Source organism: Crotalus tigris, unplaced genomic scaffold, assembly GCF_016545835.1.
Source record: "Crotalus tigris isolate CLP2741 ecotype Arizona unplaced genomic scaffold, ASM1654583v1 scf7180000017735.2152567, whole genome shotgun sequence".
Classification (NCBI taxonomy): Eukaryota; Metazoa; Chordata; class Lepidosauria; order Squamata; family Viperidae; genus Crotalus; species Crotalus tigris.
The window spans coordinates 1,972,167-1,989,795 of record NW_024096601.1 but is presented as its reverse complement, the minus strand read 5'-3'; the positions used below and the strand labels follow the sequence as shown (position 1 = coordinate 1,989,795).

At 42.6% G+C, this 17,629-nt stretch overlaps 1 long non-coding RNA gene across 1 annotated transcript; it reads left to right on the top strand.

Annotated features, from left to right (window-relative positions):
- The first annotated feature begins 1,682 nt into the window (after window positions 1-1,682).
- Window positions 1,683-6,863, top strand: LOC120306342. Its single transcript, XR_005556250.1, has 3 exons — window positions 1,683-2,029; window positions 4,908-4,983; window positions 6,457-6,863. It is a non-coding gene; the product is annotated as an uncharacterized LOC120306342 (long non-coding RNA).
- Window positions 6,864-17,629: the final 10,766 nt, after the last annotated feature.

Below are 17,629 nucleotides of genomic sequence, written 5' to 3'. Positions count from 1 at the left end.
TAGAAAATCCATAGACTAGATTTATAGAAAATCTGTAAAAAATTGAAATAATAGATAAAGTAGAAATAATGATAGAAATTAATAGAAAAAGTAGAATCATGTTATGTGAATGTACTCTATAAAAGTAGAAAATCGATAGAAAATGGATTGATAGAAAACCTATAGAAATTCTATAGAATGTACTCTATAGAGGTAGAAAATCTATAGAGTAGATTGAAAGAAAATCTATAGAAATAGAGATAATAGATGAAATAGAAAAAACAACAACAATAATAATACTAAAATGTTAATAAAAGCTCTTAAGTGTTTGGTTAGGACTTGAACTGTTAAGTTTTTACCACTCCCAGACTATGAATCAAATTAAAGATTAAATCAATAATGATAATGATAATAATAATAGAAATAAATAGAAAAATTAGAATCACATTAAGTGAATGTACTCTATAGAAGTAGAAAATTTATAGAAGATAGATGTATAGAAAATCTATAGAAATTCTATAGTATGTCCTCTATAGAAATAGAAAATCCACTGTTGTTGAATGGGGTTACCATCTGAAGCAATTAATAGCTTCAAACTGCTAATCTGGCAGTTAGTATCTGGCATCGGTAGCATCACATTTTTTTGCTCACGAGGACAAAAAGTGCTCAACGAGCGACATTCTTGTAAGCAGCCTAAAACAAACAGAAATCAGCCGTTTCCCTGCCCTGCCCGGCTGAAGTCCTCTGCTCCTTTGGAATGGAACTCTCTTATCTCCCATGGAAGATGCTCCTGCTGATGGTGCTTTCTGACGTTTGTCTTTCCCCTTGGAATTAGGGAGGAATTATTTATGTACCTTTGAAAAAGATGGACCTATATTGTAAGTGTGAAAGATGTTGAGACTCTAGAAAGAGTGCAGAGAAGAGCAACCAAGATGATCAGGGGACTGGAGGCTAAAACATATAAGGAATGGTTGCTGGATTTGGGAATATCTAGTCATGTAATGAAGAGAAGGGTGAGGGGGGACATGATAGCAGTCTTCCAGTAGCTCAGGGGCTGCCACAAAGAAGAGGGAGTCAAGCTATTCTCCAAAGCTCCTGAAGAAGCAACGGATGGAAACTAATCAAAAAGAGAAACAACCTAGACCTAAGGAAAAACTTCCTGACAGTTGGAACAATTAACCAGTGGAACTACGTGCCTCCAGAAGCTGTGAATGCTCCAACTCTGGAAGTTTTTAAGAAGAAACTGGACAACCATTTGTCTGAAATGGTATAGGGCAGGGGTAGGCAACCTTGGCTCTTTTATGACTCGTGGACTAACTCCCAGAATTCCTGAGCCAGCATGGCTCAGCATGGAAACCTCTCCATTTCTCCTCAGCACGGCTGGCTCAGGAATTCTGGGAGTTGAAGTCCACGAGTCATAAAAGAGCCAAGGTTGCCTACCCCTGGTATAGGATTTCCTGCAAGAGCAGGGGGTTGGACTCGATGACCTCCAAGGTCCCTTCCAACTCTATTCTTCTATTTTTGTCTATTATTACCGGAAAGAGAATCTGGTATATCACTTTAAACCTGGGAGGGGAAATTTGATACCCATGTCAAGTAAAGAAGAACTTCCATGACTGAAACGGTCTCTTCCAATTGGGTGCTTGGCAGATGCATTCAGCTTGACTGAAACTGTGGGTGGTTGAAGTCCACCCTATCTGGAGGGCATCTGGTTAGAGAAAGCTGTTGTCCTGAGGGTGTAGCTACTAAAAAAAGCACAGGGAGGAACAGTCAACGGGTACATCCAAGCCACTTCTATCATCGCCACCACTTAGGGATTAAATATCACATTTAAAGGCCAGGGGCTACAGGCAGATGCTAAGCTACTTTATCTTGGTGCCATGAATGGGATTGGAGGGTGACCTTTCCTGATCACCTGCTTCCACCAACATCAGAAGAGGGCCATAAACAACTTTGACTCTGCGATCTTCTCCAAGCAAACACACGAGAAAACACACATGATTTGGATCCAGCTTCTTTTGCAGGCCTTGAAGATGGGGCTGTGTTTCAGGTTTGAATGCTTTAGTAGACACTGTTGCTATTAGTCAGTCCTGGGCTGGTCAGCTTCTTCTAGGGCAGCTTTGAAGCATTGCCTGAAAAAAAAAAAAAAAACACAAGGAGACAGTTCTGCAGTTCTCGGTTTCGGTGTGGTTCAGCTTCTGCCCACAGATCTTCCCATACGGGTTCTTGCTGACATACAGGAATAGATTAATGAGAAATATAGACATTCCTCTTCGCTAAAAACAACAACCCTGAACATCATGAGCTCTCTCTCTCTCAAAAAAAATATTCAAAGAAAACAAATGGATGTATGGCAGTTGTCCTACTCTTTTCTCCGCAATCTTGAATTTCAGTCTTGAAATCTTCTTTGTCAATATAGATGTACAGATGCATATCACCTAACTTCGCTGTTCTGTCTGGTTTGCAGGGGCAAGTTTCCTATCTAGGGTGGTTCTTCTCTGGATTTTTAATTTCAAAACTCCAAGGGGGGGGGGAGGAAGGAACACTATCAGGCACGTTCAAGGGTGAAGATCCATTGTGCTTTTCATTAAACCTGTGTGATGCAGGCAGTTCAGGTTTGGGCCCAGGAGACCAAAAAGCTGAAGTTCAGACTCAACTGTGAAGTTCATTAGATGACAAGCCAGTTGCAGCCCCTGTATGTTTTCTCACTTGCAAGATTGCTGGGTGGATAAAAAAGTAGCTATATGTGCTATCTTTAGATCTTGGGGGAACCAATACGATAACTAACTAAAACACAGTGAGGAGAAGCAGCGTTCTTTCTTATTTCCAGAGATGTCCATAAGAGGTGGCCAAAACAGCTCCAGATGATGATGGTGATGATGATGATGATGATGATGATGATGATGATGATGATGATGATGATAATAATAATAAAGTTGGAAGGGACCTTGGAGGTCATGTAGTCCAACCACCTGCTCAGGGAGGAAACCCTATACCATTTCGAACAAATGGCTGTCCAGTCTCTTCTTAAAAACTTCCAGTGTTGGAGCATTCACCGCTTCTGGAGGCAGGTTGTTCCACTGGTTAATTGTTCTAACTGTCAGGAAGTTTTTCCTTAGTTCTAGGTTGCTTCTCTCTTTGGTTAGTTTCCATCTGTTGCTTCTTGTCCTGCCTTCAGGCGCCTTGGAAAATAGCTTGACTTCCTCTTCTTTGTGGCAGCCCCTGAGATATTGGAACACTGCTATCATGTCCCCCCTCGTCCTTCTCTTCATTAAACTAGACATACCCAATTCCATCAACCGTTCCTTATATGTTTTAGCCTCCAGTCCCCTAATCATCTTTGTTGCTCTTCTCTGTACTCTTTCTAGAGTCTCAACATCTTTTTTGCATCGTGGTGACCAAAACTGGATGCAGTATTCCAAGTGTGGCCTTACCAAGGCATTGAAGAGTGGTATTAACACTTCACGTGATCTTGATTCTATCCCTCTGTTAATGCAGCCTAGCACTGTGTTGGCTTTTTTGGCAGCTGCAGCACACGGCTGGCTCATATTTAAATGATTGTCCACTAGGACTCCGAGATCCTAGTGGTAGCTGTGAAAATTAAAAAGTTCCACCCGTGCTTACATGCATCGCACTGGCATAAATATAGGAAGTCCTTGACTTATGACCACAGTGAAGCCCCAAATTTCTGTTGCTGTGACATTTGTTAAATGAGCTTTGCCCCCTTTCCTTGCCACAGTTGTTAAATGAATCACTGCAATGGTTAAATTCGCAGCACGGTTGTTAAGTGAATCTGGCTTCCCCATTGACATGGCTTGTCGGAAAGTCGCACAAGGAGACCACATGACCTGCTTCAACCATCGTAAATATGAACCGGTTGCCCAGCGTTTGAATTTTGTTCACATGACCATGGGGATGCTACAACGGACGTAAGTGTAAAAAATGGCCATAAGCCTCTTTTTTTCAATGCTGTTGTAACTTTGGACGGTCCCTAAGTGCTGTAACCGGGGAGAAGCGTTTATCCAGTTTTCCGACTTCAGAGAAGAAACGGCCTGCCTAAATTGTGTCTATAATGTGTCCCAGACCACACTTGGAATACTGCATCCAGTTTTGGTCACCACAATGTATAAAAAATGATGACACTCTAGAAAGAGTACAGAGAAGAACAACAAAGATGATTAGGGGACTGGAGGCTAAAATATATGAAGAACGGTTGCTGGAATTGGGTATGTCTAGTTTAATGAAGAGAAAGACGAGGGGTGACATGATAGCAGTGTTCCAATATCTCAGGGGCTGCCGCAAAGAAGAGGGAGTCAAGCAATTCTCCAAAGCACCTGAAGGCAGAACAAGAAGCAATGGATGGAAACTAACCAAAGAGAGAAGCAACCTGGAACTAAGGAGAAATTTCCTGACAGTGAGAACAATTAATCAGTGGGACAACCTGCCTCTAGAAGTGGTGAATGCTCCAAACCTGGAAGTTTTTAAGAAGAGACTGAACAGCCATTTGTCTGAAATGGGTTTCCTGCCTGAGCAGGGGGTTGGACTAGAAGACCTCCAAGGTCCCTTCCAACTCTGTCATTCTATGTGGCATATTTTCCATTCCTTGTGTCCATACACTCTGCTTAAAGCAACGTCTTGGCAGCCTTTCAAATATTGACAAACTCCTCCGAGCCAAAATGTAAGTTCACCATGATGACATCATGTGCTTTCTTGCAAGACAAGTGTGGAAGGGCAGCGTCCCTCTAGAAAACAAAATATCCCTTCTTGGCAAGATGACTCATAATTCTTGTTGCATTCTCCAGGACTGACAGCGCTGGGTGCATTTTCACTTTCCATTTTCATGCCCTGCCCGTCATTCATCAGTTTTCTTCATTCACTATTCATTCATCGGATTTTTTTTTTATTTTTTTTTTGCATTGCAACATCAGGACCGATTCATGCCAAGAATGCTGGGATTCAAAGGTGTTGCTGGAGGTGTGACCTGTGATTCTGCAGGAGCATTCGGTAAGTTAACATCCGTTAAAGCTCTTCCTTGTTCATCTGCCTCTCATGAACAGCCAGGAGATCCTGGAAAAGGCCTTCAACAGTCCAATTCATTATTACTATTATTATTATTATTGAGGATCATCACACAGTCAGCCAGATGTTCAGACTGGATTTGGTATTTTGTCTACCTATCGAGTCCTTACCCAGGACCTGGGATAGGCAGATGTGGATGTTTGATGGTATTACAGGTATCGTCGTAGGATGGAAGCAGTTCCTAGTAAGGCCGCCTTTTGCAATTGACTAATAGCGAATTTGTCAATGCCAATGGTGTTCAAGTGGTGCTCCAGTTGTTTTGGGATTGCACCCAAGGAGCCTATCATTATTATTATTATTATTATTAATATCTCAGATGGAGTCTTTCCTCCTTGCATCTAATCAATCCATAAACATGTCCAACAATTAGTGGAGGCTTTCATGCTGCTGATGTTTGTTGTGATGGGAAGGAAACAAGGAATCGCCCAATCCATAGCTTAAAAGTCTGCATAGGTAATAATAATAATAATGATAATAATAATAATAATAATAATGTTGGAAGGGACCTTGGAGGTCATCTAATCCAACCCCCTGCTTAGGCAGGAACCCTACACCATTTCGGACAAATGGCTGTCCAGTCTCTTCTTAAAAACTTCCAGCATTGGAGCATTCACTGCTCCTGGAGGCAGGTTGTTCCACTGGTTAATTGTTCTCACTGTCAGGAAGTTTCTCCTTAGTTCTAGGTTGCTTCTCTCCTTGATCAGTTTCCACCTGTTGCTTCTTGTCCTGCCTTCAGGTGCTTTGGAGAATAGCTTGACTCCCTCTTCTTTGGGGCAGCCCCTGATAGTTGAGGTAGTCCTCAACTTACAACAGTCATTCAAAGTTACAAGTGCCTTGGGAAAAAAAGGGACTTATGGCTGCTTTTCTCACTTTATGACCGTTGCAGCATCCCCAGGGTCATGTGATCAAAATTCAGACACTCGGCAACTGACTCATGTTTACGACGGTTGCACATGATCGTGTTTTGCGGCCTTCTGATGAGCAAAGTCAGATTCACTTAATAACCATGTTACAAACAACAGCTACAGTGATTCACGTAACAACTGTGGCAGGAAAGGTCATAAAATGGGGCAAAACTCAACAAATGACTCGCTTAGCATCAGAAACTTTGGGCTCTATTGTGATACCTGTATTCCTGCAAATAAGGACAACCTCATTTGGAGGAATGATCGGATAGTGATCAATGATTTTGACAGAGAGGGGGAGAGTAGATTTTATCTTAGTAATATTTTCTGCTCACTTTCATGAAAGAACTTGGGACCGGTATAAAAATGGACTCTCCTGGATCCAGTTATGGGAACCCAAACACTTTCCACCCCCTTCTGGTCTCCTTCAGGCTCTCTGGGGTAACAAACCCTGAGGACAAGCTTGCTGAATGTTATGCTTCTTTTTTTAAAGAAACATGGAAGAAGCAGAGTACGCAGTTGGTCAAACTGAAAACACCCCAAGAAATTTAGAGGAAATTAAAATGTTGCTTACGTTAGAGAAAAACTGGAAACAAGAAAGCAGAAGGAAGATCAGATGAGGCAAACCAAAAAGAAGAACATTCGTAGATCAGCAATTGACTGGCAATATACATCGCAGTGTGAAATTTTCTGCTTAGCATTCATTGCATTTTCTTGGCTTGGCAGTATGTCACACACAAAAATGCCTCGTTTTTATAATTGCTCCGTTCCATTTATTCATTCTCTAAGTTATTGTTAATCAGCCTGTGCCCACTATTTCAATATACATTTCTCTCTCTCTCTCTCCCTCCCTCTCTCCCTCTCTCTCTTTCTCCCTCTCTTCCTCTCTCCCTTTCTCTCTCTCCCTCCCTCTCTCCCTTCCTCCCTCCCTCTCTCTCTCCCTCTCTCCCTCTCTCTCCCTCCCTCTCTTTCTCTCTCTCTCCCTCCCTCTCTCCCTCTCTCTCTTTCTCTTTCTCCCTCTCTTCTTCTCTCCCTTTCTCTCTTTCCCTCCCTCTCTCCCTCTCTCCCTTTCTCTCTCTCTCCCTTTCTCTCTCCCTCTCTCCCTCCCTCCCTCTCTCTCTCCCTCTCTCTCCCTCCATCTCTCTCCTTCCCTCCCTCTCTCCCTCGCTCTCTCTTAATTGCCTCCCTTTAGTCTTTCTGGTGATTCTCCTTTTTCTCAATAAAACTCACATGTAAACATTCCCGTATGAATTGCGCATCTTGAATAATTTGGAAGGCTGGTGATTTACATCTGCACACAATTCAGACCAGAGATTCTCCTTCCCCAATCATGGCATAATGCAAACACAGTGATTGGATCTCTCTCTTTGTTTTGCCAAACACTGTCTTTTTTTTTTTAATTTAACACATTAATTTGAAGCAATATTCCCCTAAACTAGGGCTGGGGAAGCTATAACCTCTCTAATGTTGCTGAATGACCAATGTTGCTGAAGCCACCCAAAGTTGTTTCCATATGAGTTGGACGGTAAACACATTTAATAAATAAATTTAGTAAATGAAACTATAATTTCCAGCAGCATCGGGATATAATCAATGGTCTTGACCCTTCTAACATGACCCTTCTAACATTTCTCCTATAAATTTTGCAACTTGAGAAAATCTATTCAAATTAAACCTTCCCTAATTTGAATCCCACAGGTCTTTTGGCTTCAACTCTCAAGATCCTTCAATCATGCTGACTGTGAACGGTAAAAATTGAACTCTGGGTAACCCTTTACAACCTGCTTATTCCAAACAACCATAGTTTTCACCCGTGGCTGAGCATGCATTGGTTCCCAAAAGTCATTGATATAAGAAGATCCTTAGACTCTTTGCATCTTCACTTGAATGATTCGCAACAAATGAAATTAGCCCCAGATGTCCCACAATCTCTGGTTAGATGTCTATGGAGATTCTTAGTCATCCAGGTCATAGTTGTCCCAATGATGCTTTTTCAAAAGGCAACAGGGCTTTCTTTGTTTTTCTTTGAAGACATTTCACTTCTCATCCAAGAAGCTTCTTCAGTTCTGACTGAATGGTGGAGAATGGAAGGATTTATATTCCTTGCAGTCATCTGGGTGTTAGCGCTCTCCCTGAGAACTCTTGAGCCACTTAGAGGTTTATCTGTGCACTCAGGGTCACCTGAATAGTGCAAATCAGTGGTGGGATTCATATACCTAAACAACTGGTTCTCTTATTGGATGCAGGCCTGGGCGTCTGAGGTCTAGAACGGACTTCCGGAAGTGACATCCACGCACTTCCGATGGGCCGTCCTAGGCTGGGAGGTCTCCTCCAGGCCTCCAAGACCTAGAATGGACTTCCAGAAGCACTGTTCATTAAGCCAGTTCTCCAAACTCAGCAAAATTTAGCTACCAGTTCTGCCAAACCGGTGCGAACCAGCTGAATCCCACCACTGGTGCAAATGTGTTGTTGACAAGAGATAGATGGTGTCGTATCCCTCCCCTTCTGTTGAGAGAGGGCTGTTCAGTCTTAATGTAGATGGCCTCTTTGACCTCCTCTTTCAAATCAATGGTCCTCTCTGTCCAGAATGTGGACTTTGTCATCTTCAAAAGAGTGGCCTTTATCTTTCCTTGAAATAGGAGTTTCTGCTTTTAAAATAACCTTATTTCAGTTATTCTCTATTTGAAAAAAAAAATCAGCTAAGAAGAATCTTATGATGTTTGGTGTCTGCCAGAACTCTGGAGCAGATTTGACTAGGAGGACCTACATTGCTACATCTTATTTCAGCAAAAAAAATAGCATTTAGGAAAGGAATTTAAAAAAAACCAAAACCTTGAAGTGCACGCAGCAAAAAATATCAACGCTAACTAGCAACGTCATGTCATGTATTTAGTCAGAGTCACAAGACACATACATACACACATACACACACACACCCCGAAAAAAGGACACTAAGGAGGCAGTCGCCAAAAATTCCTTGAAGAGGAGGAATTTTGGCAGGACTTGCCTCTAATTCAGTCTGCAATGACTGCTGAGAATGTTGTTTTCTTCTTAAAAGTCAGCCCCCACCACGGCCTTTGCTTTCATAGATGATGGTCCTGAGCAAGCCAATCCAAGAAGGACATTTTTGGGGGAGAAATGGAATTGTTTGTTAGTTAGAGAGTTGAAGAAATCTTGGCTGGTGGAAAAAAAAATAAGTAAATCACAAGTCTGTGAAGAGTGTTTTTGAATGCTAGCTAAAAGCAACATGCAGGCATCAAGGAAGAAGGATTAAAAAGCTTGGTGAGACAGACCTGGCGCTCCTTGTCCTTCTGAGATGAGACTACATCAACCATGAAACTATTCAGATGATCATTTCAGGTGATCCTTGGTAAAGATGGTAAGGATCAGAGAGGAGAAGATAGTTGAAGGCCACAGGAAGGAGATGGGGGGGCATCATCTGATAGTCATCCGTTGCCATTGTTGATACTAAGGGTCATGTCGGTTCATAAAACTTCACTCAGGATTGAGGGAGTCAAGTCATTGTCCTTATTTGCTACAGCCCTGATATTTCTGGAAGCTGAGCATTCTTGTGGTCAAATGATGTAACTAGTGTCTTGAACTTAACAGTGGTTTTCATGTATCCCCTACCAGTGATATGGAGTCTCTGGATGGGGAAGTGTTAGGTCAAGGCAGGAAACGCTTAGAAAATAGCAACATCTCACCGCCTTTAGTGTGAGGGGATGATCTATGTTCTCACTGGAGGAAATTCTCGACAGATTCCACCTTAGAGTCTGGGATTCCACCAAAACAATGCCTTAACAGAAACCCAAATGCAGAGCCTACTGGGGTTTTGAAGTCCAGAGAGATTTACCACCACGGAGAACATGAAAACAGAGGAGATGCAAGCAATATATTATATTTTATTTCTTGTGAAATGTGGGTAAGGGATATATGCTTAGGAACGATGTTCAGGAAGTAAAGTAAGGCACTCAGTTACTAAGTGTAACTTTGGAGCAGTGGTGAAGAAGGATGAAGCCATGCAGCCCATCAGAAGCCACTGCGGTCGGGTGAAGAATCTTGTAGTGCCTTTTCCAAGGAACAAATATAAGTGGAAGGTTTTAAATAAAAAAGGTGTTAGTCAGAAAAGGTGTCACCCAGCATCTTCCAGGTTGTTTGCTACCATAAACTAACACAATTCTCTTCGGAGAACTGTAGCTGTGATGAACTTGTTCAACATAAATATCTGCAAACTGACACATGGCTAAGTCTGCTGTCCCCAATTAACATCAACATTTCCAAGTGACAAAAGTTGGTAAAATAAAAAAACAAAACAAAACCAGCAACACAATTTTGAGGCAGGAAGCGTGAAAATAGCAAAGTAAGCCATAAAATTGGCCTCCTGCATTTTAGAAGGCTCGTGCAAAGAAAACACTGTTTGCACAATTTTAAAAACGGAAGTGTATTGGGGTGTGTGTGTGTGTTGTTTTCTTAAAAAAAAAACTAGAAGGAATTGAGAGAAAAGGAACTTGCCAAGGCATATATAAGAAAATATCCAAATTAGGTTCCTGAAAATGTTTGGTTTCACGTCTTTCTTGCGTTCCCATGAAACTTGAAGCCGTGAACTTTCCAGAGGAATGACCCTTCAAACAATTTACATCTATGATGTAAACTCAACTGTATTTCAGGGTGACATGCCCTCAGCTGGCCCTGTTCTTCCATAAATCATCACTACAATATTTGCTATAAATCGCCTCACTCGCCTGGATGTGAAACCTGCCTGTTTGATACATGAATCAAACTTTGCATCACAGAGGACAAAAAGAACTGAGCAATTGAAACATCCCCTCTATTTAAACTGAACCAATTTCTATTATGGTAAGAGGGGGCAAAAATTATTTGCTTGATTCAGTTACGTTAGAACAACTCATCAGTGTGACAACTTGCCTTTAAAAGTTGTGGGTGCTTCATCACTGGGGGTTTTTAAGAATAGACCGGACAGCCATTTGCCTAAAATGATATTGGGTTTTCCTGCTTGAGCAGGGGGTTGGACTAGATGACCTCCAAGGTCCCTTCCAACTCTATTATTCTGTTAAGAGCTAAGGTCCAAATACCTATCGGATGGCTGATCTAAGCCAGACTAACCCCTTATTTGGGACTGGCTTAGAATGTAATATGGAAACCCATTTCCATAGATTATAAACCGTGTTCTGTAAATTGTGTGATGCCAGTCACTACAGCTTACTCATTAAGCTAGAATTAAACCATGGCTTCAAAACCATCTCTTGTAAAATCTACTGTCACCAAAGGACCAGAGGGAAGGACGAGAAACAATGGTTGGAAACTGATCAAAGAGAGAAGCAACCTGGAATTAAGGAGAAACTTTCTGACAGTGAGGACAATTAAACAGTGGAACAGCTTGCCTCCAGAAATCATGGGTGCTCCATAGCTGGAGATTTTTAAGAAGAGACTAGACAATCACTTGTCTGAGATAGGTATAGGTTCTCCTGCTTGAGGGGGGGCTAAACTAGAAGACCTCCAAGGTCCCTTCCAGCTTCTATTCTATTCTATTCTATTCTATTCTATTCTATTCTATTCTAGAAGGAAGGGGATCCTTTGGGTGTCTGCCCCAAAAGAAATCAAGAGAGGTGGGATTCAGAGGTGCATATTCTCAAGAGCAGCCATCACCCTCTGGAACATCATGGCCCAAAGGTCCCTCTTTGTTACGATCCTTAAAAAAATGTTAAGATAGTCCCCTTTCAGAGGGCATTAAGAAGATTAAATACTTAGAGAGGGTATTTAATTTTATTTATTTATTTACAGTGGGGGTTTTTTCTAGAGCAACGCAGTGGTCTAGAAGTGAAGACACTTGCCTCCCACTCAGAAGGTTGAGAGTTCAATCCTTGCTAGCAGCAGACGTTCCTCTATCAGGGCACAAAGGGAAAATATTTGCTGTGAACTCTGCCTAGGTGTCAGGAAGGGCATCTGGCCAGCAAATGCTCAGCTCCACACAGTTGCTTTGACTCCACCTCGAAACAAGGGGTTAAAGGGTTGTAAAAAGAAACAAAATTGAACTCTTTTTCTACATGTTGTAGGCAGTGGTGGGATTCAGATATGTGAACAACTGGTTCTCTGTGTGGATGCCACTTCTGGAAGTCCGTTCTGGGCCTGGGCAACAGAAAATTAGCTACCGGTTCTGCTGAAGTGGTGCAAATTGACTGAATCCCATCACTGGTTGTAGGCCATCTAGAGCAGTGATGGCGAACCTTTTAGAGACCGAGTGCCCAAACTGCAATCCAAAACCCACTTATGCGTCGTCAGGTGCTGAGTGGGTGTGGCCCATTGGGTGGGTGTGGCTGCAGTGGTAACAGCAGACTGGGTGGGACTAAAATGTTCAATCAATCAATTCTAACTTTGCAAGATCTTTTTTTTCCCCGCGAGAAGTTGAAATCGACTGATTGATTGAACTTTTTTTTTTTTTCACACAGCGGCAGAGGCTAAAGTGAAAAGGTTTTATAAAACCCAGTTGAAGGCCTAGGACTGGGACAATGGCGCGCTTGCCCACAAAGAGGGCTCTGCGTGCCGCCTCTGGCACCCGTGCCATAGGTTCGCCACCACTGATCTAGAGTTACAAGACGTCAGGGGCAAAGTTAACAAACAAACAAGTAACATTTGAGTCAGACAGCCCAACCACAGTTTTACATGACTTGAACTGACAACTCTTCAGTTTTCTCCATAAGGATTCTTTCTCTACCTCTTCATATCCTTTTCCCGGATTTCCCTGTAGCCCTAAAATAACTCAACCTCTCAACAATGTGCCTGGAGGATGGAGAAGGGATACTGGGGGCTGCTTTTCTCCTAGATTGAAATCTATCTCTCTTCTGCTTAGAGGTGCGAACAGCTGCCGAACAAAATCCCTATCCTGCCGTGGGGAAGGGGAGATGGGAGGAAGAGAATGCAATGAAGGTTGGCTTCCTAACACCAGGTTAAGCCTCTTTTTTTCCGGAAACAACTGGTCTATGATCTTAGACGGCTCAGTGACAAATGGTGACAGGAAGGTGACACCCCTTTAGAAGTGCCACATCTTGCGAGGTGACATCACTAGTGTTGTTTTATGCGTCTCACACCCCTGCTTCTAAAAATAATCTTTCCCAGCTTCTTCACACTGGGAGAACTATGGCAACCCACCTTGCATCAGCCGTCAAACCAAGTTAGGGCCTTTAAGGTGCTTACACAACCCTGTTGTAAGGATGGGGTACCCAATGCTTGCATCATCTTCAATGCATGAAATCAATGATTAGAGGTGACACCGAAAGCCGGTTCTTTGCATGCAGTTCTTTTTTTTTTTTAATTACATCTTATTATCCAGGGGACAAACGGCTAACTTTGCATGTGGAAAGGAACAACGCTCTGTGTAATATTTCTATGAAACCAACCTGATGCAGGAGCTCCTTTTCTATTTCTCCAGTTCTGGCCTACCTGTTAGCACCTCTTGCTTTCACAAGGGCGGGGGGGGGGTCATTTTTAAGCCTATGCTGATGTTGTGGTTTGGGAAGGGTCTCCATACAAGAAAAAGTCTAGCCATCTTCCTTGTTAATGTTATATTTTGCTTACATTTCCTTTCAGACCTAATTTGTACACCTCTTCCTAGGACAGTGGTTCTCAACCTGTGGGTCGGGACCCCATTTGGGGTCGAACGACCATTTCACGGGGGTCGCCAAACCACGTTGTCCGTCATTTTTTTCCCTTTTCCCTAGCTGACCTACTCCCTCTTATTGGTGGCCACACCCACCTGGGGGTCATCACAACATGGGGAACTGTATTATGGGGTCACGGCATTAGAAAGGTTGAGAACCACTGTCCTAGGAGAAAGATTTTTTCTACTTTTGCTCACCTCCTGGTGCTTTCCACGGGAGAGGTAAAAGTCAGGAAATTGCACAGATTAATATCAGTATTAATGATTTTCTTGCTCTTTGTAGCTCTCTTAGAAACATGTTTATTGAAAGAACATGTCTACTGAATAAGTGTCATTTTCCCTAATGCGTCAATATGATTGGAAGGAATGGATTGAAGTTTAGCTGTCCAAGATCTGAGAAACATCACTGGATATCCCAAGGTCAGATCCAGATCCCTCTCCCAAACTTTAGAACAGCCCCAAGAGACCTCCAAAAGCTAATTACAAGTGGCAATATTTAATGGGGTAGGGGAGAATGATCCCCAAACTGTTTAGTAGTAATTGCAGGTGATAATTAGTGATGGAAATTACATTTTGTTTTTTCTCCCAGCTCCATTCAATTTACGGGCTTGTTGTTCCTGGCCAAGTTCAGCCTTTAGCTTGGAAAAAGTTGTATATACCCTTGGAATACTGAAATAATGAAAAGAAGAACTAGAGGTGACATGATAGCAGTGTTCCAGTATCTCAGGGGCTGCTCCAAAGAAGAGGGAGTCAAGCTATTCTCCAAAGCACCTGAAGGCAGGACAAGAAGCAACGGATGGAAACTCATCAAGGTGAGAAGCAACCTAGAACTAAGGAGAAACTTCCTGACAGTTAGAACAAATAACCAGTGGAACAACCTGCCTCCAGAAGCGGTGGATGCTCCAACGCTGGAAGTTTTTAAGAAGAGACTGGACAGCCATTTGTCTGAAATTTTATTTCAGGGTTTCCTGCCTGAGCAGGGGGTTGGACTAGATGACCTCCAAGGTACCTTCCAACTCTATTATTCTGCTCTTCTGCTACCCTTGTTGCAGAGCACAAAGTTGGACTAAAACATTTGGATATGGGCTGTAAGTGTCCATTTCACCTGTCCTTGATTTTATGCACGAGGGATTTATTCAATCACAGCTGACAATGTTGGGAAGAGGACCAGATCCTTCTTTGCATGTGACATGGTGGGCAAAGTGCGACCAACATTTTCAATCTGCTTTATAGCGTTCCATTCAATTTCCTGACAAACGTCATTTTTTTAAAAAAAAATACAGGTAGTCCTCAACATACAACAATTCCTTTAGTGACGGTTCAAAGTTGCTCTAACACTGAAAAAAAGCGACTGGGACTATTTTCCACACTTACGACTGTCGCAGCATTCCTCACGATCAAGTGATCAAAATTCAGACGTCTGGCAACTGATCCCTATTTATTTATTTATTTATTTATTTATTTATTTATTTATTTATGAGACTTATATACCGCTTTAAGTGCAAGCACTCTTTAAGTGGTGTACACCAGTAAGCAATTTACATTGCCCCCAACAATCTGGGTCCTCATTTTACCTACCCCAGAAAGCTGGAAGGCTGAGTCAACCTTGAGCCAGTGAGATTTGAACCGCTGACCTGCTGAACACAGTCAGCTAAAGTGGTTGCATTGTCCTGGGGGTCACGTGATCAACTTTTGCAACCTACTGACAAGCAAAGCCAATGGGGAAGCCAGATTCACTTCACAATTGTGTTCCTAACTGAACAACTGCAGTGATTCACTTAACAACAGTGGCAAAAAAGGTCACAAAATTGGGCAAACCTCGTTTAACAACCGTCTTGCTTAGCAACCTAAATTTTGGGCTCGGTTGTGGTTGTGAGTTCCGTGTCTTGTGCAAATGTGCAAAATCCGCCCCAGGACCCCGGGTTAAATGCGTAGTATGAACTCAAGGCAGGGAGCCAAATTTCTGGCTAAAGGTGTGTAGTTTTCTTACACAAACCAGTTGAGATGGGAATAATCCAGTGACGTTGGTTGCCATCAAGTTGATCTTTCCTTAGTATGCAGCCACCTGAACATCCATTTTCTAACCCAAGTGGGTGTTACATGCGTATATGGCTGCGCATAAAGCTGGAAAGCTATCGTCACTCTGACTGGCCACAGAGCACCACTTGATCCTCTACTGGGTCTCCGGCAGGTGCTATAAAAGCCGTGTAATTAAGAAATAAAAATAAATTGGAGCCCAGCACCACCCCTTCAGGTTGCAGCCTGAATTAAACACCAAGTGCTGGGTTAAAATAAATGTTTTCCTCTTACTAAGGCGAAGGATATGAGTAAGAATAAGGCCACACAGCACACCCTATAATTATCAGTCTTTGCAAACATCCTCCAGGTTTTGACACAGCTCCATTCTGGGCACCGGGACCACGACAGTGTACCAAGGGCAATAAAGGGAGGGTGGTTGTTTAATTGAATATCAGAAAAATATTTATTTTTCTACCCAGACAGATGGGATGGAGAATCACAGCCAAGCAAGGAACACCTGCGGGTGGGCTTCTTGTGTCTAGCAATAGCGCTAGTAATAGTACTTAGACATATATACTGCTTCACAGTGCTTTGCAGCCCTCTCTAAGCAGTTTACATAGTCAGCATATTTGCGCCCAACAATCCGGATCTTCATTTTGCCAACCTCAGAAGGATGGAAAGCTGAGTCAATCTTCAGCTGGCCAGGATTGAATTCCTGGCAGTGGGCAGAGTTAGCCTGCAATACTGTATTCTAACCACTGTGCCACCGTGGCTCTTTGCCTAATATCTTGTGTTTTAGGGAAAATAATAGGGATTTTGAACTACAGTCCTAGGCTACATGGCGAGTGATCATGAATATAAGGATCTGTACTTGAGCAGCACCTGAAAACGGTACCCATATAGGTGTCAAAGTAGGGAAGATGGTGATCACAGCGTAGGTGAAGCTTTGCCCTTTTCTACATGGGTTGACTTCATGGGCATGGACCCAGGGATGGGGTTTGGATTGTGATGTCACAACTGAAATCTTGCTTCTTTTGACCTCTCCCCCCACCAATAGATGCTACGACGTCCCCCCACTTATTTTTAGTTTCTCCAAAAGTCAACAGAGATGTGTCCCAAAGGTGCTTTTTACAAAAGGCAACTGAACGGTCTTCTTTTTTTCTTTGAAAACATTTTGCTTCTTATACAGCATCCAGTTTTGGTCACCACGATGTAAAAAAGATGTTGAGACTCTAGAAAGAGTACAGAGAAAAGCAACAAAGATGATTAAGGGATTGGAACGGCTGTTGGAATTGGGTATGTCTAGTCTACTGAAGAGAAGGACGAGGGGGGACATGATAGCAGTGTTCCTGTATCTCAGGGGCTGCCACAAAGAAGAGGTAGTCAAGCTATTCTCCAAAGCACCTGAAGGCAGGACAAGAAGCAATGGATGGAAACTAATTAAGGAGAGAAGCAACCTAGAACTAAGGAGAAACTTCCTGACAGAACAATTAACCGGTGAAACAACCTGCCTCCAGAAGTGGTGAATGCTCCAACACTGGAAGTTTTTAAGAAGAAACTGGACAGCCATTTGTCTAAAATGGTGTAGGGTTTCCTGCCTGAGCAGGGGGTTGGACTAGATAATCTGCAAGGTCCCTTCCAACTTTATCATCATCATCATCATCATCATCATCATCATCATTATTATTATTATTCTCCAAAGCACCAGAAGGCAGGACAAGAAGCAATGGATGGAAACTAACCAAAGAGAGAAGCAACCTAGAACTAAGGAGCAACTTCCTGACAGAGAGAACAATTAACCAATGGAACAACCTGCCTCCAGAAGCGGTGAATGCTCCAACACTGGAAGTTTTTAAGAAGAGACTGGACAGCCATTTGTCTGAAATGGTGTAGGGTTTCCTGCCTGAGCAGGGGGTTGGACTTGATGACCTCCAATGTCCCTTCCAATTTTATTACTATTACTATTATTATT